The 24,372-nt window shown below is 46.6% G+C and overlaps 1 protein-coding gene across 2 annotated transcripts in view; it reads left to right on the forward strand.

Moving 5' to 3' along the window:
• The first annotated feature begins 2,214 nt into the window (after positions 1 to 2,214).
• Positions 2,215 to 24,372, forward strand: part of C1H7orf57 (chromosome 1 C7orf57 homolog) — a 498,985-nt gene continuing 476,827 nt past the window's right edge. The window contains exon 1 of one of the 2 annotated variants that reach the window (XM_030209461.1): positions 2,215 to 2,434. The gene's annotated coding sequence lies outside the window, so the exon portion shown is untranslated. Of the gene's footprint in view, positions 2,435 to 3,101; positions 3,197 to 24,372 lie in introns of those variants that run through there. The other variant, XM_030209468.1, reaches the window with a different exon arrangement.

Here is a 24,372-nt window from a genome sequence, read left to right on the forward strand (position 1 = left end):
GCTCAGCCACTCTGGTCTTTGGTGACCCTTGTCACCCAAAATAAAAATCATGAAGACTGGTGGTCTCCATATCCTGTAGAGTCACCTCACAAACAAAAGCCCATTTGATTTAAACAAGGTGTCTAGCAGTGGAAGGAATGTGTGTTCTATTCCCGAGGTGATGGTCACGATTTGAATATTTTTACTTTGTAGTTAAGAAGACAGGTTGCCTGCTCTGGCCAGTCCAGAGACATCTTCTGTGTCCTGCCTCCTGATGTAACTTACTGTTTCCTTGTAGGCAGGACGCAACAGAGACAGCCTGTATTAATCAGTGCCTGCCACAGCCCTTGAGCAACAACACAGACACTGCTGTCTAGCTGACACCAACCGGCACCTATTTTATAAAAGTCTGCTCCCCCTGAGATCAAAACCTGGCTACACCTCATTGCTCCAGGTACAAAAACTTAGATTATGAGACCACTGGGGCCAGAGAAATTATCAGCATCTAATAAATGTATACACATTGGTTGTACCATGGAAAGGCAGACCTTTATGGTCTGTGCTGTGGGAAAAGTTAACAACTGCAGACTACACCTGAAACTGGAGTCTAAAGTCAGGACTTGTTACCCTTATCCCTAGTGGTTCCACGGTGCAAGGGTACACACATGAATTACTTCTCTGTGATCTTCAAAACGGTTATAGTGAGGCAGCTTGGACAGAGAAATCATATTTGTTAATTCTGTTTAACTTTGCAGTCCTGTAAAGTGGTAGAATGCCATCTGGTTTTAATTGCTCAATTGTCTAGCTTTTGCTAGACTAGAGGTTAGAAAGGTCAGCGAGAAATGAAACTTTCTTTGTCCCTTTTTGAGTGATGGATTGTTCATAGGTATTATTTACCACATCTGGATGCCATTCTAGCAAGGCATACTGGACAATCTCGAGGGGATCAGCAAGCAAGCTGTTTTAAAGGACTAGACTGAACGCTGTTTAGAAGGAGATAGAGTAGATTTAAATAATTCTAGATGAGTTAGATTTTGTCTTATAAGGAATTCTGATTTCTGCTTATTTTAAAATATGTTTTATTCTGTTTAATTAATAAGTTCTTATTTCTATGTAAAATATCTTTTCAATTCAGTGTCTGACTTTCAAGTGAGATTTGTCTGCAGTTTAAGAGGTCATCATCTGGTTTGAATTATCCACAGTCCTAGCTAGTTCTGTGTATGAAGCTAATAGGTCAGGAAAAGTCAAGTTTTCTCCTTGATTGATTAGCTAAGTGTAGGACTGGCCTTCTGAAAGTAATAACAAACCATGTCTGTGTGCCATTAAGCAAGACTGGCCCCTTGGCCAGAGTCCAGTTAGCAGTTAGTATGAAGCTATAACTGGGAATCTGAGAATTTAATAATAATAATAAAATGCAGGAGATAGGTGCCACATTGTCTAGTTTGAGAGGCCCCAGGTCATAGGTCAGTTTAGGAAATATCTCAAACCTATGTAACTGATATTTTTAAGTAAATGTGTAGAGATAATTAGTTCAAGACAGGGTAATCAATCTATTCTTTACCATCTGGTGAGAAAGGGGGGGGGCTAGAAGGGTTTAGGACCCTATATAAAGGAGAGCAGAAGCAGCTTACCTTAGACGACAGAGAGCTCAGAAGAAGAGACACAGAAGGACAGGACACAGAGAGAGCTAGAGCTGATGTCCTACTTTGTGTGCTGGCAAATAAAGAAGATTTCTCTCTCATTCTGGTGTGTGGTGTTTGACTCCTGAAGTACCACAGATTCTGCTAACAATAGTGGTAATTCCTGCAACAATAGTAACCAGGCCAAACAGAAAACTGCCCAATACTGCTAAGTGGGGCTGATCTGTAGCTCAGAAAACAAACAATAAAGAACTTTTATATCCAAATAGTTATAAATCACAACTCCTTAACTATATATGGCAAGACTAAAATTAAAGACGTGGACCCTCCACGCCAGTATTAACAGCCACGCCTTAACTCGCCATACCAGGAAGGCCAAACCCAAGCTGTGATCTGGGGCCCCAAGTACACTGCCGGGTAAGGTCCTGTAGGCTAAAATGCTCAGATGTGGCTCTCCACGGCATTATTGGGCCCCGTCCAGAAGGCCCTCCTTCTGCACCTGGTAAAGCTCAGGTAACCCCTCCCCCTCCAACAAAAGCTGCGACTACAAAGATAGCCCCGCCGAGCATAGGCTAGAGTGGTAATTTAAGTTGGTCATTAAGACAGGCGAAAAGCCACCTCCGAGGAGCAGGAAAGGAAGGAATAGGATCCTCCTTCTTCGCCAAGTCTGCTTCTCGTCATCTTTGGGAGACGCTCCAATTTGCAGGACATTCCCGCCGGCACAATTTCAATAATCGCACTCGGACAACGCCCTGGGATGGAGAAGGTTCATCACCTCCCTTTCAGCTATCGGAAGGCTCGGAGCCCTGGAAAAGGTAGTAGGTTGATTCGAGTCGTCTATTAAGGTTGGGCTTCGTACAAGCCGTTCGCTCTCAATATTTCTACAGGCATTTATTTGACGCTTAGAAAAGGCTCCATTTTTACAACAGTTTCGTGTGGAAAAATTGGTATTGTGTGTGACTGACAAAAAATACAATGTTACACGCGTTGCCGAAGTAAGCCTGTGGGATAAGCACGAAGGCCCCGATCGGAAAGGAAAGCGGGCTTTTGTAACGGGACGGTGTAAAACCAGATCTGCGGGATCCTCGGGATCTAAGTACTACCTTAAGCGGTTCTTTGTTTTGATGGCCGCCTGCTAGTTATTGTACGCCGGGAAGATCCCGCTGGATCTGGCTTTTACACCGTGCCTTTTGTAACTAAGGAGGATGCTCCCAAGGCCCCCCACATTGCTCGCTTTAGTCTGTCTGTACAACTTCTGTTCTGTTCAATCACCACCACCGAGTCCGACTCGAGGAGCAGCGCTCCTAGGTCACTGTCATTGGTAGGCTCCGCCACTGCAGCCCCGCCCCTTCCACTCCCACCGCGTGCTTGGCCGGGCAGTGTTTAATCGTTCCGTTGCTAGGACGACGACTGAGCGTGGTCACCTGGGGGTTGGGAGGCGGTGGTGCTGTCTTTTGGCTACTTCTCACTTTGGGAAGAAAAGAGATAGAGGCTAAGAGACCTGAGCGAACAGCGGTCGCCTGCGCATCGTTCATTATACACACACGGACGGTCACCGCGTTCCCCCCCAACTTGCGGTAACTGCGCGGGTCTTCTCGAGTATTATGCGCTCGTGTTTAGCATGTTTGTGTGTCTGTGCGTATAGTTTATATGACCGCGTTTGTGCAGAAAGTGTCTTTTTCCTTAGATGTATTTTTTGAAGTATGGTAAATAACGAGTACTAAATAATGTAAAGGAATAATGATTGCATCAGACCCTTACTTTATGGCAACTAAAAGTTCAACCTAGTTTCACGGTACACTTTTAGTTGCAATAAAAAGGGACAGTCCGTGGGGTGTAATTTGGTTGAAGGAGGAAAGAAAACTAAGGTATACATTTAAGTTTTAAAAACTGTACTTGTACAGGCATAGTGGACACATGTGTTGTGCTGTTTTTGTTTGAATATTCCCTGAATTTATTATATAGGTGAAAAAAAGCCTGCTAAAGGGGTAATTTTTTTAAAATGTGTAATAAAGGATTAAAATGCTGCTTATAAAATGACCTTGTGTGTACAAATGTGCACTATGATTATGTACTGCTGTAGATGTGTTTTGGGGCAGGGTTTTTGATTAGAGTTGTGATTTTCATGTGTACTTTTAATTTGATTTTCACATGATTGCATGTCTTGTATGTATTTTTATACCTGTTCTGCAGTCGATGTAAATGAAATGGATTCATTATAGTTGTAGTTTCTGCAATATTTGTGTTAGTATTTTAGGAAAGACACATATAGCTACTTTTGTACCTCTGTCAAATATATTCAATCTGGACTTCCCATCTAGGCAACCCTTTTATAAAATTAGAGTGCTAGTTCAGTGCCCTACTGAAAATGCATGCCTAAGCTAGGCAGTAGAGTGCATGTTCAGAACTCAGTTCCCTCAAGTCCCGTTTATTACTTTTAGCTGTAAGAAGGTTACAGGTTGAATCCAGCTCATCAGGGCTATCATTGCCTGTTTGGTGGACATGTATGTGGTCTAGCACTTGCAGAGTAAAATCAGACCTGAAAGTCTTTCTTGCAAATAGACAAAAACACTCTTTGATGTATTGGTCTGACAGCATCTTATCCGGTGACCCTTCACATGGTACACTGTCCAGTTTTTGTATGGAGACTTAAAGCCAATCTTCCATGGCATCCCACAGATCAATCCAGAGACTTGTGGGTTGTGTCCTTCTACCAGCAGGTGGAGATAGAGAGAATACTGAGGTTTACTTGACTGCACGGGTCCACATATAGCAAACCTTGAAAGTTCTCTCTATCTAGCAGGTGGAGGGACATCTCTGTGCAGCTCTCAAAGTGCCCTTCGCTCCCACCCCCCCCCCTCACTCTCTCCTCAATCACTGGCTGACTACTTCCGTGACAAAGTGCAAAAGATCAATCTTGAGTTCACTACCAAGCCACCTCCTCCCCTTCACCCTTCAACCCTCCCCCTCAACCAACCAGCCTTGGCCTCTTTCTCCTCCTCTCCTGATATCACCGAGGAGGAAACCGCCCGCCTTCTTTCCTCCTCGAAATGCACCACTTGTTCCTCTGATCCCATCCCCACCAACTAAACACCATCTCTCATACTGTCTCCCCCTCCATCTGTCATATCCTCAACCTCTCTCTCTCCACTGCAACTGTCCTTGACACCTTCAAGCACGCCGTAGTCACACCTCTCCTCAAAAAAACCATCACTTGATCCTACCTGTTCCTCCAACTACCGCCCCATCTCCCTCCTACCCTTCCTCTCCAAAATACTTGAGTGCGCCACATCCGCTGCCTTGATTTTCTCTCCTCTGACCATCCTCGATCTGCTTCAATCTGGTTTTCGCCCTCTACACTCAACAGAAACAGCACTCTCTAAAGTCTGCAGTGACCTGTTCCTTGCCAAATCCAGAGGCCACTACTCCATTCTCATCTTCCTTGAGCTATCTGCCGCTTTTGACACTATCAATCATGATTTACTTCTTGCCACACTGTCCTCATTTGGGTTCCAGGGCTCTGTCCTCTCCTGGTTCTCCTCCTATCTCTCCCACCGAACCTTCAGAGTACAATCTCATGGATCTTCCTTCACCCCCATCCCGCTATCTGTTGGAGTTCCCCAGGGATCTGTCCTTGGACCCCTTCTTTTTTCAATCTACACCTCTTCCCTGGGTTCACTGATCTCATCTCATGGTTTCCAGTATCATCTTTAGATTGATGACACCCAGCTATATCTCTCCACACCTGACATCACCGCGGAGACCCAGGCTAAGGTATTGGCCTGCTTATCCGACATTGCTGCATGGATGTCCAACCGCCACCTGAAACTGAACATGGCCAAGACCGAGCTTATCGTCTTTCTACCAAAACCCACTTCTCCTCTTCCTCCGCTCTCGATCTCAGTTGATAACACCCTCATCCTCCCCGTCTCATCCGCCCGCAACCTCGGAGTCATCTTCGACTCCTCCCTCTCCTTCTCTGCGCATATCCAGCAGACAGCCAAGACCTGTTCTTACTCTTTAACATCAGCAAAATCCGCCCTTTCCTCTCTGAGCACACCACCTGAACCCTCATCCCCGCTCTCATTACCTCTCGCCTTGACTACTGCAACCTACTCCTCACTGGCCTCCCACTTAACCATCTATCCCCCCTTCAATCCGTTCAGAACTCTGCTGCATGTCTTATATTCCGCCTGAACCGATATACTCATATCACCCCTCTCCTCAGGTCACTTCACTGGCTTCCGATCAGATACCGCATACAGTTCAAGGTTCTCCTTCTTACCTACAAATGCACTCAGTTTGCAGCCCCTCATTACCTCTCTACCCTCATCTCCCCTTATGTTCCCGCCCGAAACCTCCACTCACAGGACAAATCCCTTCTCTCGGTACCCTTCTCCACTACCGCCAACTCCAGGCTCCGCCCATTCTGCCTTGCCTCACCCTATGCTTTGAATAAACTTCCTGAGCCCTTACGCCCCCTCCCTGCTCACCTCTTCAATGTGGCTTTCGGCACCTAACCTTTATACCTTTCAGGAAATCTAGACTGCCCCAATTTGACGACCCCTACTTGAGTGACTGTACATTTGTCCTTTAGATTGTAAGCTATCTGAGCAGGGACTGTCCTATGTTAAATTGTGCAGCACTGCATAACCCTAGTAGCTCTTTAGAAATGTTAAATAGTAGTAGTAGCTCTAGTTTGATCTGGCTACTGGTGTCCTTTGGGCCTAGTTTAGCACAGACAGTGATTGTGCTGTTTGCAGCTTGTGGTGTACACCTGGTGGTGCCAAGTCCCTCCCGGTCTCCCCCTACCTTTCCTCCGTCGCTCGGGCCTTTGGCCTGATCGGGTGTTACCTTTCTCTCCTGACTTTAAAAAAAAAAAAAAAAGGCAAGAGACTTTTTTTTTAATCATACGGAGGGACTGGACTTCCGGTGACGTCATGACCGCGAGGGGTTGAAGAAAAAAGATATCTCCGGCTCTAATCCCCCCTCCGCACGACCAGCCCACAAGCCGCGAATTAAAATTGACTTTCGCCGCAGCCTGAAACGCTGGAGTGGCCGGCAACGAACGTTTTAAATCTATTGGTGGCGAGATGGCAGCTAAAAATCTACACAAAGACAAGCTCCGTGGTAGAGGGGCAGAAGACAAGATGGCGCCGCCCGCAAGCCCGCCGGGCCCGACAGTGTCATCGGCCTGGATCGCCGAAATAACCTCGGAAATGTCCTCAGTGCTAGAGGATATGTTGGATCGCCGGCTCTCCCCCATAAATACTAACCTGGAAAAGGTAAAAGAACAGCTCACTGATCTCTCTCGAGACTGTGTAGGCTTTCAAGCACGTGTGAGTGAAATTGAGGACAGAGTAACGGAGGTGGAGACAGTACAGGATATAACTCAAAAAAAGCTGCAGGCGATGGAGGAAAAGATTGAGGACCTGGAAAATAGGTCCAGGAGAAATAATATCCGAGTGGTGGGCCTGCCAGAAACGATACCTGAACGGGGCTTGGAGGTTTTTTTGGCACGCTGGTTTACTAGCGAACTACAATTCCCAGAAGCCTCGGGGCCAATACAAATAGAACGGGCTCACCGCATAGGGATGAAAATGACTGGTACCAATAAACCAAGAGTGGTAATTCTACGATTTTTGAATTATGCGCAGAAACAAGAGGTGATGCAGCTGCTTAGAACCGGAAAGGCATTGGTGTACGATGGAACCCCAGTACGCTGCTTCCAAGATTATTCAGAAGGGGTAGCAGCACGAAGGCGACAGTTTTCGGAGGTTTGCTCAACGCTATTCCAAAAGAAAATAAGATTTGCACTACAATACCCTGCCAAACTGCGAGTTACGCATAATGGCATCACCAAGACATATGAGACGGCAGGGGCGGCTAAAGAATTTCTACAGCAGCTGGGAACAACACCTTCAGATGCAAGTTGAACAGCAAGAGGAAGCGAACACTCTGAGAGCATTGAGTAATGTTATACTGAGGGGTCAGAGGAGAACTGACTGGTCAGTCTATGACAATACAGCAAACTCCCAGCCAATTACAAAGATGGACTACTTATAGTAGCAGAAAGGCTTGACAAGATGGCTGCAGTTGGAAGGTTAAGGTTTTATGGTTTGTGAGTTAGACTTTTCTTTTGAGTTTTCTTGCTGTTGAATAAGACACTTTCTGGAAGACATGACCAATGGGTGAAACGGTTCGAACCCCTGGTAAGAGGGGTGAGACCATGTAAGTGTCTGATCAGCTTGACAATGAAAGTTATGTTTATTGTAACACTGTTTAATGCGGAGGGGGGAGGGAGAGACGTAAGGAAGTCGTGGTCCTAATTGGTGGACCTGAGAATAAGGGATACAGGATTTGGGGAATGGGGGAGGGGTGGGGGGAGGGAGGAGGGATGCAAGCAGGGTACAAGTATTAAATGGAAAGTATATAAAAGTAAGTAATGAAGGCTTCTGGGGGGCTCTGTCTCCCCGAGCTGTCAATGAAAGGCGGCTTGGCAATAGGAGACAAGCTCTGATGGAAGCGTGGGCAGAACACAACAGTGATGCTGATAAAGTGGAGGTGCAAGTTAGGGGGGGGCAGAGGCTGGGATGTCCCCCTCGATTTACAAAAGTGGACATCTATGGATATCGCTCCACACTTTCAAATCCAAGAATAGTAAGAATAATAACATGGAATGTAGGCGGAGTAAATTCGCCAATAAAACGCTCTAAGATTTTACAACAATTAAATAGGCAGAAAGCAGACATAGCACTTTTACAGGAGACGCACCTGAACCAGATTGAACATGCCAAGCTCAGCACCTGGTGGGTTGGGGATTGTATAGCAGCAAATGCACAAGGCAAAAAAGGAGGAGTAGCGATACTAATCAGAAAAGGCATAGCCTCTGTAATCAACCCACTTCTGATTGATACTGAAGGCCGCTATGTTATCTTGGAAGTGGTAGTTGGGCGACAGAAACTGCTAATCCTGTAATGTTTATGCTCCGAATAGATATGATCTGAAGTTTTATCAAACCTTGATTAATTTTCTGCTCAGGCAACCGCACGCAGCTATGGTGATGGGGGGCGATTTTAATGCAGCTTGGGACCCCTCTCTGGACAGATCAGCCCCGGAGACGGCCTCTTCATGTTATAATAATAGAGGCCTCTTACAATTGAGCCAGATGTTGGGCCTGGTTGATGTGTGGCGGGTGCTGCACCCAGGTGAGAAAGATTACACACATCTGTCACGGGCCCACTCAACTCAGTCGAGAATTGACTATATTCTGACATCGCGTCAGATGTTTGGGGAAGTGACAATAGCGGAGATAGGACCGTACATGGTGTCGGACCATGCCTGGGTTAAGATAGAATGGATACCAAGTGGTACGACCCAACAGAAACATAAATGGCAATTCCCCCTAGAGTTTAGCTCAGACCCAGTGCTAAAAGGCCGATTACAAGCTAGCTGGGCGGAATACAGCACTCATAATCAAGATCATATAGATGATCCAGTTTTGTTTTGGGAAGCGGCTAAGGCGGTTCTTAGAGGCGAAGTTATAAGTCACACATTTTGTGAGGAAGGCACAAGACAGAAAGATCTTGCGTTTAAGTAACCAACTTTGTAAGACACGGAAGAGATATGGGGAGACACATGCGATAGGGGATAAACAACAAGTGTTAGAGCTTCAAACCGCCTTGAATGCACTTTTGCAAGAGAGGGCACACAAGTCACAGCTCTACTATCGATATATGCTTTATAAACATGGTAATAAAACAGGCAAGTTGATGTCAAAAATAATTACCCCCCGGGGAGGGACTAAGAACATTCTGGCACTGAGGCAAAGAGGGGGAGGGCTTCACACATCAGACAAGGCAATTTGTGAAACCTTTCGGACCTTTTATCAAGGGCTGTACGCTTCCCCAGAGGAGGACGGCCTACTAAATCAGATGTACTTAGAAAATCTAGCTTTACCAAAGCTTACAATACAAGAGTTGGACAGCCTTAATCAATTAATCACTGAAGACGAAGTTAGTATGGTTATAGCCCGTAGCCCGCGATTGAAAGCCCCGGGACCTGATGGTTTAAGAGGAGAATTTTATAAATTGATGGAAGGAGGAGTTATACCCGCAATTACTAGATTTTTGAACCAACTAATAGAGAGACAGAGGATACCCCCTGACTTGAATAGGGCTCAAATAATAGTCTTGTTGAAGCCGGGGAGGGACCCACTAGAGCCGACATCGTACCGGCCTATCTCCCTATTAAATTATGATACCAAGTTGCTGGCAAAAATCTTGGCTAATAGACTGGCGAGGTTGCTCCCTCGGTTGATTCACGAAAGTCAGGTGGGTTTTGTGGGAGGAAGAGCAGTGAGTAAAAACTTGAGAGCAATATTGACATCACTAGAGCACAGCTCGCAGACGAAGGTAGCATCGTTGTTGGTCAGCTTCGATGCGGAAAAGGCCTTTGATAAGGTTCACTGGAAGTTTCTTTTTGATACGTTGGAACATTATGGATTTTCAGGGAGATTTGTTGAGGCAATTCATGCCTTATATGCCAACCCATGTGCCACATTGAGTGTGAACGGGATAGAGTCGGAAAGTTTCTGTATCAGGAGAGGCACAAGGCAGGGGTGCCCCTTGTCCCCTCTTCTCTTTGTTTTAGTTTTAGATCCCCTTATCAGAGATATCATGGCAAACCCTTTGATCCGGGGAGTGGGCTTAGGGACCCACATGTTTAAGATCGCAGCATTTGCGGATGACATTTTGGTACATCTCACAAACCCCAAGGGAATCCTTAGACACGTTATTGGAAACCTTTCGTGAATATGGAGACTACTCAGGCTTCCGAATCAATCTAGATAAGTCAGAAGCTCTGGCTTCGCCAGAGGTGAATCAGAGGGAATGGGATCCTGAATTTCCATTGAGATGGGCTAGAGAGTCTTTTAAATATTTAGGAATCCGACTCACAATGAATACTTCAGAATTATATCAGTTGAATGTTAAAATCTTACTGGAACATACTAAGGCTAAATTAGATTCTTGGATGAGTCTTCCACTGTCATTAATGGAACGGATACATTTAGTCCAAATGGTGCTGTTTCCGCGCTGGTTGTACGTCCTTCAAACCTTACCCATGCGCCTATCACGGACTGATTTGAAACGGATGATGCGTCTTTTTAGTCGGTTTTGCTGGGCAGGCAAGAAGCCTAAAGTTAGCCAAAACATGTTAATAGGGAGCTGGAGACAGGGGGGAATGGGTATCCCGGATGTGTTCCTATATAATCAGGCGTGTTTGTTGCGTCACCTAGGAGATGTGGTGAATACCACGCAGTATTATACACCTATAGGCTTGGAGGAAGCCTTTTTTGCTCCATATGATATATTAGCACTGCTTCATTTACCTCGTAGTCGACTCCCTTCTAAATTTAAAAAAAGCATAATACTACAGCCCCTTCGGGAGGCGTGGCAGTGGTGGATGCGGCAGTTGGGGGGCCAACCACACGTTACAGATCAAATCCCAATCGTAGGTAATCCTGTTTTTGAAGCAGGGATAGACAACCCGACATTTGGTAGATGGCAAGGGCTGGGCATCACAAGATTGGAACACCTGTTATTGGAAAATGGGGAAATGATAACATTTGACGCTCTTCAGGATAAAGTGGGATCAGCTTGGGGCAATAGATTTGCCTACGCACAGGTCCGACATTATATGAAATCCCTGAACCAAGCACCCCTGAGGGGGCGGATGGGGGAACTTTTAAGGGTCTTCTTTGAGGAGTTGCAGACAGAGAAGCAATCGGTTTCAGCATTGTATGGGGCACTGGCTAGGCGTAGGTCCCAGAGGCAATATGTTGATCTTAAGCGGAAATGGGAACAAGATCTTGGGACCTCACTGGCAACATGGGATGTGTCAGCTACCTTGAAGAGCATCCGGACGTTGGTAACAGATGAGAGGCTGAGGGAGTGTGGCTATAGAGTGGTCCTTCGGGGGTATATGTCTAAAGCACAACTGGCTCATATGTTGGGGCCGGACAACTCGGGGTGCTCTAAATGCGGAGGGGGTCCCAGCTCATTATATCATGCATTATGGCAATGCCTCAAGGTGCGCATGTTCTGGCAGAGGGTAAGAGGGTTTTTGATTCGATTGGGGAATAGAATTCAAGGAACGGAGAGGCAGTTTCTGTTGGACCAACCAAGAGCGTTTGCTCCATTATGTGCCCCTGCTATAATGTTATGCAGGAAGCTGAGCTTGGTAGCTCGGAAATGCATTATGCAATACTGGGTCTCATCGGAGGGGCCAGCTTATTGGCACTGGCGCAATCAGGTGCATCTCCTGGCCTCTTGGGAGGCTAGAGATTCAAAACAATCGCCTAAGCGCAGAGTACGTTTTCTTCAGATTTGGACGCCATACCTGCAAATTCTTAGCCCGAGGGGACGTAGTTTGCTTGTTAACGCCTGATAAATAGTGGAATAATGGGAGAGTATGGGTAGCCTGGAGTAGTAAATTTAGTCTAGAGCGGTATTCTGCTTGCAAGGGGGGGAGGTATTGGGTGGGGGGTTGGAGGGGTTGAGTGAGATGTATAGGGCTAAAGCTTGGCAGTGCTCTAGAGCTTTGATGTTTAGTTTTCTGGTATTTTATGATAAGCACTATTTCACCTAACGAGGTATTTAAAGTGTATGATATTAGGAACAAAAGTCATTTAACATCTAATATTAGCACTTGCCAAGGAATTGTTAAGAGGGGAGGGGGGAGAAAAATGGGGAAGAAAAGTGTTTGGCGATGTTGAATATGTTGCTAGAATGTTGTTTTGTCTATCAATCAATGCTATATGTATATTCCAAGTTAATTTGTACTGTGATAATCGTCAATAAAACAGTTTAAACATAATCATACGGAGGAACTACACTTTCTGCCAAGTCAGTTTTGGGGCGGGCTTTTGTAGAGCATGTCAGTGCCTTCTGAGGTGGCTAAGCGCTGCTCCCGGTGCGGGGGCCAGAGAGCAGCAGCGGGGGAGTGTGAATCCTGCCACTGTTAGCCCGCAGCGGGTGTTCAGCGCGACGGGGGTTCCCCTCAGGCATCCGGTGAGTCAGAAGCGCATGGAATAGTTTCGGCAGTTTCCTCGAGGCAGTTAGTGCAGTGCATTTTTCCTCTCAGGTGCGACCCGCTCTGTACGTGGCCTCTTGTCTATCAATTGCGTAACGTGCTTCTGTGGCATTGGCTCCGATGGAGGGAAGCGATGTACAGGGAGCAGGGGGAGTCCCTTGTAGTTCCTTTTCCCCCGGATTTTGTTTTATTAATGCACAATGCCTTTCTTTTGAAGAAGTCAGGAGCTTCTCTTCAGGCAGCTCCGTCTCTTCCTCAGCAAACTTCCGGTTGCTGCAGCCTCTTAGTCTTTCCTGCCAAAACGTCCCCAGGTGACGCAGATGGCCCGGTTTTGTCTCTGGGCTCTCCCTCAGAATCATTGGATTTGGCTAGGGTTACAATATTTGCCCTAAGAAAAAAAAGAGGACACATGCCCCTGCCCCGCCCCCTATGCAAGACTTCAATAGAAGTCTCGCGAAGCTGCCGCTTAAACTGTTAGCAGCAATTTTGAAGTGGCACATGGAGCAAGACAGTCTGTAAGTGTGCCAGGCAGGAAAGAGGGGGCTCTTTTCTGCCCTGAAGAGGTCACTAGACCACCAGGGCACCACAGTAAGGTAAAGGAGGGGAGGATAGGACACCCTGAGGACTGCCCAGCTGTCTGCCCTCCAGTCTGCCCGTTCATCCGCAAATCTGGCAAACGGGCAGGCTGGCAAAACCCACCCGGATGCCTGGCCATGTTCTCAACAAGAGGACATGTCCAGGTAAAACTGGACATATGGGTGCTCATTTTCAAAGCACATAGACTTATGTATGTTATTATGGAACTTTATAAGTCTATGTGCTTTGAAAATGAGCCTCCCCTACCAGGGAGAGCCACGATTTTATGTCAGAGTTCAAGTTTTTGAACAACTGTTTGCCTCCATTTGCATGGACAAATAAAACCTACAAGAAAATGGAGGTAGACCAATAACGTTGAAACACAAGGGTTCGGCTTTAATTGACATCTAAAAGCACAACAAACAGTAATGTTTAACGCAGGATTCAGTGAGTCCAAACAGAAATAACAATTGTGGCACCATTTAACCAACCATGGAATAGTGACTTCAGAAGAATGAAGCAGTATATCAATTGCACAGGAATAAATGAAGTGTAAAACAGAGACCTGAACAGGACAAATAAAACCCACAAGAAAATGGAGGTAGACCAACTACCTAGTGTAAAACCTCTTACAACTATAAAAGCAGCAAAACTGCAAAAAGTTGACAAGCAGCTGTATTGAGTGTACTGTACAACAGAGAATTGCAGTGGTTCCCAAACCTGGTCCATACTCCTGCAGGCACCCGCATTCCAGCCAGTCAGGTTTTCAGGATACCCACAATAAATATTCATGAAAGAGATTTGCAAACTTTGCATGCAGTGGTCCTGGAGGCTCCCCAGCCAGATTTTCAGGATACCCACATGCAGTGCAAACCTCTCTCATGACACTGCAGCAGCAGTAGCCACTCTACATTTCAAAGGTTTCTGAATCTGAATTTGACTTAGTCTGAGCACTAGAATACTTATCAGAAGAGCGGATATTCTGCAACAACTTTGGTTGGCACTTGATATACATATGAAAGTCTTTGCATGTCATATGCTTAAAGTTGTGGTGCACAAAGAGAATTCCCTTTACAGATTCAACCAGAAGTTTGTTTCTCTCCTTTCTCCATTGGCTCTGCATTAAAGAAAAAACTCGTTCAGTGTTAGCATTATGTGATGGAATCGCAAAGAAAAAACTCGTTCAGTGTTAGCATTATGTGATGGAATCGCAAAGAAAAAACTCGTTCAGTGTTAGCATTATGTGATGGAATCGCAAAGAAAAAACTCGTTCAGTGTTAGCATTATGTGATGGAATCGCAAAGAAAAAACTCGTTCAGTGTTAGCATTATGTGATGGAATCGCAAAGAAAAAACTCGTTCAGTGTTAGCATTATGTGATGGAATCGCAAAGAAAAAACTCGTTCAGTGTTAGCATTATGTGATGGAATCGCAAAGAAAAAACTCGTTCAGTGTTAGCATTATGTGATGGAATCGCAAAGAAAAAACTCGTTCAGTGTTAGCATTATGTGATGGAATCGCAAAGAAAAAACTCGTTCAGTGTTAGCTTTATGTGATGGAATCGCAAAGAAAAAACTCGTTCAGTGTTAGCTTTATGTGATGGAATCGCAAAGAAAAAACTCGTTCAGTGTTAGCTTTATGTGATGGAATCGCAAAGAAAAAACTCGTTCAGTGTTAGCTTTATGTGATGGAATCGCAAAGAAAAACTCTGCAATGATAAGTTCTGAGAAACATTCCTCAGTTTTGCATCTATTGAAGTACTTCACCCATTTCTCATTTTGGTTTGACTCAACAAATCTCTTCGAGTTGCAGAACTAATCAAAACATTTGCTATCGTCAATGTCTATTTCCTTTTCTTTGAGATATGCCACAGTTGCAAGAACTTCATCCCAACTTGGAATTTTAGTGAAAGCCATCCATGAAAATACAGTGAACTCCTCCAGTGGCATGGTCCACATTTCCAAATATTCCAAACATGTGGTGTACAGCGAGGCTACTTGAGAACAAAATGCATCACAGTGGTCATCCAGTCCATCTTGACGCAACTTCTTTAACAACTCCTTCACCTTTAGTGACATGAAACTCTGTTGTGCTCGACATGTGAGAACAGACTGGACGGATTTAAGGCAGTTCATAACCTCCAGTAGTGAGTTATTTTCACGTTCAATTTTTTCATTGTGTGAATGGAACACATTCATCAGCGAATGCATATGCCAAAGTTAAATCTCACTAAGATCATTTTCAAAGGAATTTCGGATATTCCACTTCAACAAATTCACAGTACTCTTTTAAATGTTGAGTTCGAACAGTGTAGATTGAGAAATAGTTGTAAATTTTTTAAAACTATTGACTCAATATATCAACATCAAGTGTATCGGCGCCATGCTGAATGCAGTTATTCAAAACATGTGCTGGACAACCAAATCCAACTAATGTACAATTGCCACTGCTTTTTTCTTTCATCTTCTTTAAATTAGCAAACACATTCTTGCCAGTATCTCTACGCTGGACACCTCCAAAATTAGTATCTCCTGCAAAGGCTATACAGTTCTGAAATAAGCTATGTCTGTCCAAGGTGGTGGTAATGCACGTTGAAATTCTTTCTGCAGTTTTATCTGGAGTGCTATGCACATCAATGAGTTTCGACTGTAAACCACCATTTTTCCAATCGAAGTAGTAAATAAGAATTGGAAACAACTTCTGAGCTCCATGATTACTACCATCTGTCGCGACCCCACAGAAGCGTACACAGCTTAGTGCTTTTACAACCATATCAACGGAATGCGGAGCCAGCACACTAACAATTGCTTCGGTTTTTGTTCGTGCACATGATATTTTTCATGCAATGTTGGAGTCAGGTAATACTGTTTTTACTAACCTGCAACTGCAGTCCATTGATTTATAGCTATGATGTTTAACTGCATGAAACGCCAATGTTCCTTCAACAGCCGAAACAGAATCATCAATTTTGGAACACGGTGTTATGAAAAAAATCTGTTAAGTTTCATAGATGAGCTTTCTCCCCGAACATTCTTAACATGTTTCGACGTTGTGATATGCGCCTCTAAATCAAGTGCACCTTTATGCGCAACAGAAAATAAGTCCCACCACCACATGTTATGCATTCCGCTTCCCTGTCAGTTCGACCTGAACGAAAACAGTTTCTTTTCGGCATTTCAAGTTCGTAGCTCACGTTAGATGACTGTGCTCACTAGGTCAGTGCAGTGAAAACTCTGTAAACGCAAACCAAGAAAACTGTAATATCTATTCCTTGTATGTCCAGGATTCCCACTGTCTCCCTATTCACTCTCTTCCACTTTCATCCTGTCTTCTTATCCAGCATATCTCCCCCATGATCAACCTCATTCCCAGATCCAAAACGTCTCCCAGTTTCTTCCCCCCCCCCCCCCCCCCCCCATTGTCTGTTAAGCTAATTTAGGAATGAAAAACAAAAATGAGAATATTATGATGGCTTTTGTATCACTCCATGGTGCGACTGCACCTTGAATACTGAGTGCAATTCTGGTCACCATACCTCAAAAACTATATAACGGAATTAGAAAAGGAATACAGAAGAGTGATGAAAATGGCAAACAGGATGACTTCCCTATGAAGAAAGGATAAAGAGGCTAGGGCTCTTCACCTTGGAAAAGAGACAGCTGAGAGGAGGTATGATAGAGGTCTATGAAATAATGAGTGGAGTGGAATGAGTAGACATGAATTGCTTGTTTACTGTTTCAAAAAAATACAAGGCCTAGGGGATCATATGCAACGAAACTGAGTAGTAAATTTAAAACAAACTGGAGAAAATATTTCTTCACTTGATGTGTAATTAAATTCTGGAATTTGTTGCCAGAGAGTGTGTGGTCAAACAGTTAGCTTGCAGGGTTTTAAAAAGGTTTCAATAATTTCCTAAAAGAAAAGTCCATAAGCCATTCTTAACATAGACTTGGGAAAATCCACTTATTTCTAGGATAATAAGCAGCATTGGGGGTGCTGAAATTCTTCTTTTTTACAGGTGTTGAAAGCATTCCCCCCCTCCCTCCATTCGAGTTCCTGGGTCCCCTCCCTCCCTTTCGAGTTCTAGGGTCCCCCCTCCCTCCCCTCCAAATTTTAAAGGTCACTGTAGATGTAGTTATTCTCTTACTTCATCAGCTGATCAGCAAGCAGGCAGGCTAAACGTTCCTCACCTCACCCCAGTCTATGGACGGAGGAGTTAAGCTGAGCTGGCTGCAGCCTACGGTCTTCAGTTCAACGTTAGACTCACTTCGGGCTTCCAATCTGCCATTTATTTGGCAGCAAATACATGGCTGATATGGCTGATTATATCGGGTTATTCTGCCCAAGTTATGTGGCTTTTTTTTCCAACCCTGCAAAGATATTTGGGAGAAAACATTTTATAATGACCAGACATAATTAATTGCATCTAACTATTCTGCATTGACTACCTGCTCTTAGCTCTCACTGTCTAGGAGAGAGAATGGGAAATCCTTTAAAATGGAAGTTACTTGAGTAAAAGTCCACGAAAGCATAAGGGCAGACGGTCTGCAAACTCCAAGATGGAAAATAAACGAAGCAGATTGTTAAAAGAGTAAACGTGGTTTATTGATAAAAACCAATTAAAAATATATATACATGTGGTTTTTTTTTACATTTGTACCCCACGCTTTCCCACTCATAGCAGGTTCAATGCGGCTTACATATTATATACAGGTACTTATTTGTACCTGGGGCAATGGAGGGTTAAGTGACTTGCCCAGTCACAGGGAGCTTCTTGTGCCTGCAGTGGGAATTGAACCCAGTTCCCCAGGACCAAAGTCCACCACACGCTATAGACTAGTAACAAATTAAATAATCCATGCAACACTTTGACAGCTGTATCGTATTTACGAGTAATCAAGTGTCAGCGAGCTTATTAGTACATGGGCTGGCTGGGGCCCATTTTGCAAAACCTTACAGTTTAATGGCAGCAGATACTACTATTATATTCAAGGGTCCTGGGGAGGAGAATTCTATGCAAAAAAACGAATAATAATTGTGCACCCGTTTTGTAATTTTCTTGTGTAGAATACTCCCAGTATAACAGGCTTCTCCCTCACCCCCACAGCAGCAGTTTCCCTCTTCAATTCCATCTCCATTTCTTAGTTTGTATCTCTTCCCCCTTCTTAAGTTCAGTCAGTTTTCTCTACCCCTCCTCCTTAAATCTCCAAAATTTTCTCCTTCTCCTCCATCCCCTTTTTGGTCAGCTGTTCTAAAGACTTTAGCTGCAGCATTCATTCTACCTTCTTAAATTCTCTTCCCAAACCTCTGCCTTCCCCTTGCTGAGTCCCAGCAAGGTCCATGTTCTCTCCATGGGTATGGCCCACCCCCCTATCTCCTCCCTCTCAGGCAGAAACCCACCTACCTTTCTCTACTTCAATATTAACATACATTCTCCATCCACCTTTTGCCAGCTCTCTTGCCCCCCCCTTCCCCCACCAACCATGCATGGGCCACATGGCAGCCGCCTACCTACCACGTCCGAAAGAAAGTGGCTCCGACCCAGACAGGGGAGGCCGCCCTTGGAGGTGAGAGACAAGACGAGTCGGATAAAAAAAATTGACCTCATCATCGTCGATATGGCAGCGGCTGCAGGCAGCAGGCAGTAGAACTGAAGCACTGCGTGCCTGCCTGCATGCTCGTGCAGGACGGAGGGCGCATCATCAGCTGACTGGGGTGAGCTGGGCTGGCTAGCACACGCACGGATGCTGCATGTTGGACGATGGGAGGAGTCTGAATCAGGAGGAGCGGGGGGACTAGTCTCGGACTCTGAGAAACCCAGACAAAGCCATCAAATGAAGAAATACGCCCGGACTCCCGACGGCGCCCTCAAAAAGAGGACATGTCCGGGGAAATCCGGACAAATGGTAACCCTAGATTTGGCAGATGAGGTCACCCCACAGGCGCTTTCTTCGCTTTGCAATGCTCGGTTGTCCTTTTCAATTCAAAGCAATGCCCTTTGGCCTAGCCACAGCACCCCTCGGACCTTTTCCAATGTCCTGGTAGTAATGGTGGCCTATCTCAGGAAGGAAGGGATTCAGGTCCATCCCTATCTAGATGATTGGCTTGTGTGGGCGTCGTCTTTCGAGGAGAGTCGGCGGTCAGTCGACAAAGTGGTCGGGTTGCTTCAGTCGCTTGGTTGGGTGATCAATTTCCCGAAGTGCAGCCTAGCGCCTTCCCAAACGCTGGAATACTTGGGGCTGTGCTTCGATACCCGAACAGGGATGGTTTCTCTTCCCTTTTTTTTTTTTGTTACATTTGTACCCCGCGCTTTCCCACTCATGGCAGGCTCAATGCGGCTTACGTATACAGGTACTTATTTTTACCTGGGGCAATGGAGGGTTAAGTGACTTGCCCAGAGTCACAAGAAGCTGCCAGTGACTGAAGTGGGAATCGAACTCAGTTCCTCAGTTCTCCAGGGCCAGAGTCCACCACCCTAACCACTAGGCCACTCCTCCACTTCCTTCCTTCAGCTCGAGCACAGCGGTTACAGGCTCAGTTACGAGTGCTGTTTCAAACTCCGAACCCACGGGCTTGGGACTAATACATACAAGTTCTAGGTTCCATGGCCTCCACCTTGGACGTGGTAAAGTGGGCCAGGGCTCACATGCGCCACCTCCAGTGGCACCTTCTGAGCCTTTGGAGGATTACGAAGTTCGGGTGCCATGTTCAGCCCGTCTTCACACAATCATGCACTGGTGGTTCATTCAAAAGAATCTGGTGTCTGGCATTCCTCTGGCAACCACGGATGTGTCAATGTCTGGCTGGGGGGCTCATTGCCTGCAACCGACGGCCCAGGGCATTTGGACTTCGACGGAGGCGTCATGATCCATCAACCGCTTGGAGTTACTGGCAATTCGTCTGGCCCTTCGAGAGTTTCTCTCTCTTCTCCGCGGTTGCCCAGTTTGAGTTCTTTCGGACAACGCAACGGCGGTCGCCTACGTAAACTGTCAGGGGGGGCACCAGGAGTGCACCCCTAGCGCGAGGCGGCTCTGATCTGCCGTTGGGCAGACTCATCTCTCTTGACAGCGGCTCATATAACGGGGTCACAGAATGTGCAAGCGGACTTTCTCAGTCGCCACCAGTTGGAGCTGGGGGAGTGGACGCTTTCTTCTCTGGCCTTCGATCAGATACTGCCCGTTGGGGGATGCCAGAGATGGACTTAATGGCCACCGCATTCAATGCGAAGGTTCCCCGTTTCTTCAGCAGGGGATGAGAGCTGGGCTCAGAAGGCATCGATGCCCTTCTTCAACCTTGGCCCAGGGGCCTGCTCTATGCCTTTCCCCCATGGCCCATGGTGGGCAGGTTACTGACTCTCACATTGCCAGTCATCCCAATTGAGTGATTCTAGTGGCCCCGGATTGGCCCAGACGACCCTGGTACGCAGATGTGATCAGGCTTCTGTTTGAACGTCCTTTTCTGCTACCGGCACAGGACGGTCTCCTGCTGCAGGGGCCAGTCACAATGGAGGATCCCTCCCCCTTTGGTCTTGCGGCCTGGCCCTTGAAAGGGCGAGATTGAGAAGAAAAGGGTATCCGGACGTGGTTCACTACAATGCTGTAGGCTCGGAAAAGATCCACCTTGATAGCTTATGCTAGGGTGTGGCGTACCTTCGATTCGTGGTGTGCAAGTTCGGGATTGTCAGTGGCTTTGGTATCGGTTATCCTCGCGTTTCTTCAGGAGGCTGAGTTCTCTTAAGGTGTAGGTGGCAGCTTTGGTATGTTTTAGAGGCCGGCTTCAGGGGACGTCCATCGCCTCCCACCCGGATGTGGTTCGTTTCTTGAGGGGCGTAAATCGTTTGCGCCCTCCTCACGTGCCAGTTCTGCCATCCTGGAACCTTAATCCTCAAAGCGCTTCAGCGTTCTCCTTTCAAACCCTTATCAGGGATTACGATTAAGGATCTTACATTGAAGGCGATTTTCCTAGTAGCCATTATTTCCGCTCTGAGAATTTGAGTTGCAGGCCTTTGAGACCCTTTCCTGCGTTTTACGAAGGCGGGGGTATCGTTAGGACAGTTCCTTCATTTTTGCCGAAGGTGGTTTCTCGTTTCCACTTGGGGCAGTCTTTGCATTTGCTGGCCCTCCTCCGAGAAGATTACCCGGAGCAATTCCGGGTTCTTTGCTGTCTTGACTTGAGACGGGCATTTGGAGGTGATGAATGAGTTTCTTCATCCTTTTTTGGAGGCAGTAAGAAGGGTCTTATGGTGTCCAAGGACACCATAGCCCATTGGTTGCGGGAGGCCTTCTCTTCGGCATACGTGGCATTGGGCAAGCAAGCCCCTTTGCAAGTTCATGCTAAAGCTTCCTCCTGTGCAGAGTCCCATTTATCTGCAGGGCAGCTACATGGGCTTCGGTCCATACATTCACTCGTCATTATTGGGTGGATGTGGCAGCTTGTCTGTGATTTCTGCCAGGTTGGGGGTGTCCCGCCCTACTTGAGGACTGCTTGGGTACATCCCACAAGTCTCTGGATTGATCTGTGGGATGCCATGGAAGGAAAAATTAATTCTTACCTGATAATTTTCTTTCCATTATTCCTAACAGATCAATCCAGAGGCTCCCCTGTCGGAGGTTCTCTGTCTCCATCTGCTGGTAGAGGGACACAACCCACAAGTCTCTGGATTGATCTGTTAGGAATAATGGAAAGAAAATTATCAGGTAAGAATTAATTTTTCCTTTGGTTTTCTGACATCAGATATATTTCGGTTTCTGCAGTTGCCATTTCAAATGGTGCTGTTGCTAGGAGTTAAATTGACAAATGTGTACGCTCATATTGATCCTATTACATGACTACTGTTAGGGGTCTGGATGCACTATTTTGCTGCCTGTGGAACAGGAGTGAATGGGTATCACTCTTGTGGTGAGTTGGGGTACTGAGGGAAGGGGGTGAGAGTTTTGTTTGATGTCAGCTGGGGTGTAAAGGGTGCTAGGGGTGAGCTTTGGGGAGGGAGAGGTTAGCACTGCAGCAATGTTGGAGAGAGGGTATCTGGTCAAATGGGCCACCAAATAGTTGAGGTGCTTCCAGGGAAAGGGATCCAGAGGGACTGCCAGTTAGGGCAGAAGGGCCCTTCAGTTTTTTCACTCACTGGTGCCTGAAGGAGTAAGCAAGGTTTTCTTTTGTTTTTTTTTTAATGTTTGGTAGTTTGGAAAAATAACTACAGCTCTTGAGCTACCTGTAGCTTTACCTGTAGATGAACAGGACTTGCTCTCTGTGAATTTTCAGTGTGGCATGGGTACAGGCAGTATGGAGCTGCATGAGTTCTGTGTGGCTACTGAGAGTGAGGCTGAGACTGGGGAGGAGGGAATTATTCTGGGGAATCTGTGGCTGCATGTACTTCTGCTAGCAGGGCTTGGAGCATTGGAGGGGGCCTGTGCCCTTTCATCCTCCCCTGAAGGCTATACCCCTGCCTCAGAACACTCACTAGGATTTAAAACGCACCCCAGGTCAAACCAATCCAGTCTTAGCATGGCCCCAAGGCATGCATGGATTTGTAGCTCTAATTTTCCCATTGCTTCACCTCCCCTAAGCAGGGCAGCTGAGAGACAAAGCTGGGCCAGCCACTGCTCCCCGCGCCTGCCCTTCTCGCCCCACCCCACCCTCATTTTTGTAAAAATTGAGGCCCCCCCAGACCTTTTAAAACGGCAGTTCTTCGGCAGCTAGCGACTGCTCCTGAGCCACTGCTCCCCGCGCCTGCCCTTCTCGCCCCACCCCACCCTCATTTTTGTAAAAATTGAGGCCCCCCCAGACCTTTTAAAACAGCAGTTCTTCGGCAGCTAGCAACTGATGCTCCTGAGCCACTGCTCCCCGCGCCTGCCCTTCTCGCCCCACCCCACCCTCATTTTTGTAAAAATTGAGGCCCCCCCCAGACCTTTTAAAACAGCAGTTCTTCGGCAGCAAGCAACTGATGCACACTGCTCCGGCCAGTCCCACAGTCTTCCTTTTGGCTTGTTACTGCCTATGTGGAAACAGGAAATTGAATCACAGGGAAGGGTGTGGGCATGGGCGTAGACTGGGGGGGCGAGGGGGGACAATGCCCCCCCAGACGACGACGTGACGACTGGCGCCAGTAGTAAAAAAAAAAAAATAAAAGCAGCCACGCGCTTGTCTCCGTCCGCTTTGCTTCCCTGCCCTCTCTGCGCCTGCCCAAAAGGAAATGACATCAGAGGAGGGCGGGACGCAGACAGAGAGGGCAGGGAAGCGAAGTGGACGGAGACAAGGGCGTGTCGTGGGAACAGGAACTTGAAGAGAAGGCTTCCGGGGCAGACCGAAGGCAGCGTGTACGTCGCTACCGCTGCCAGGAACACAGGCTGAAGAAGACTGTTGCCTGCGCCGGAGGGAGGAAGAGAGGGGTAAACGGAGTCACGATCCTTGACCTCGCGGGGGGGGGGCAGCAGAAGGAAGATGGATGGGACTGGGAGGAGTGATGAGCAGAGGGAAGGAGCAAGAGATGGATGGGACTGGGAGGGGTGGGGAGCAGAGGAAAGGTGCAAGAGATGGATTTATTTATTTTTTATTTTTGTTACATTTGTACCCCGTGCTTTCCCGCTCAATGCGGCGTGCAATGGAGGGTTAAGTGACTTGCCCAGAGTCACAAGGAGCTGCCTGTGCCGGGAATCGAACTCAGTTCCTCAGTTCCCCAGGACCAAAGTCCACCACTCTAACCACTAGGCCACTCCTCTTGGGACTGGGAGGGGTGGGGATCAGAGGGAAGGAGCAAGAGAAGGATGGGACTGGGAGGGGTGGGGATCAGAGGGAAGGAGCAGGAGATGGATGGGACTGGGAGGGGTGGGGAGCAGAGGGAAGGAGCAGGAGATGGATGGGACTGGGAGGGTGGGGATCAGAGGGAAGACTACTGGAAAGAAGACACTGCATAAAACAGAAGACACTAGGACCAAAGCGAATAGAAAAACTAAATGATCAGACAACAAAGGTAGAAAAAAGTATTTTATTCAGAATTTATTAATTGAAATGTGCATCTGTGATATTTTGCCTGTAAGTTTCAATTTTTCTGCTATTGCTGCATTCTGAGTCTGACTTTTTGAGTT

Source organism: Microcaecilia unicolor, chromosome 1 (genome assembly GCF_901765095.1).
Source record: "Microcaecilia unicolor chromosome 1, aMicUni1.1, whole genome shotgun sequence".
NCBI lineage: Eukaryota > Metazoa > Chordata > Amphibia > Gymnophiona > Siphonopidae > Microcaecilia > Microcaecilia unicolor.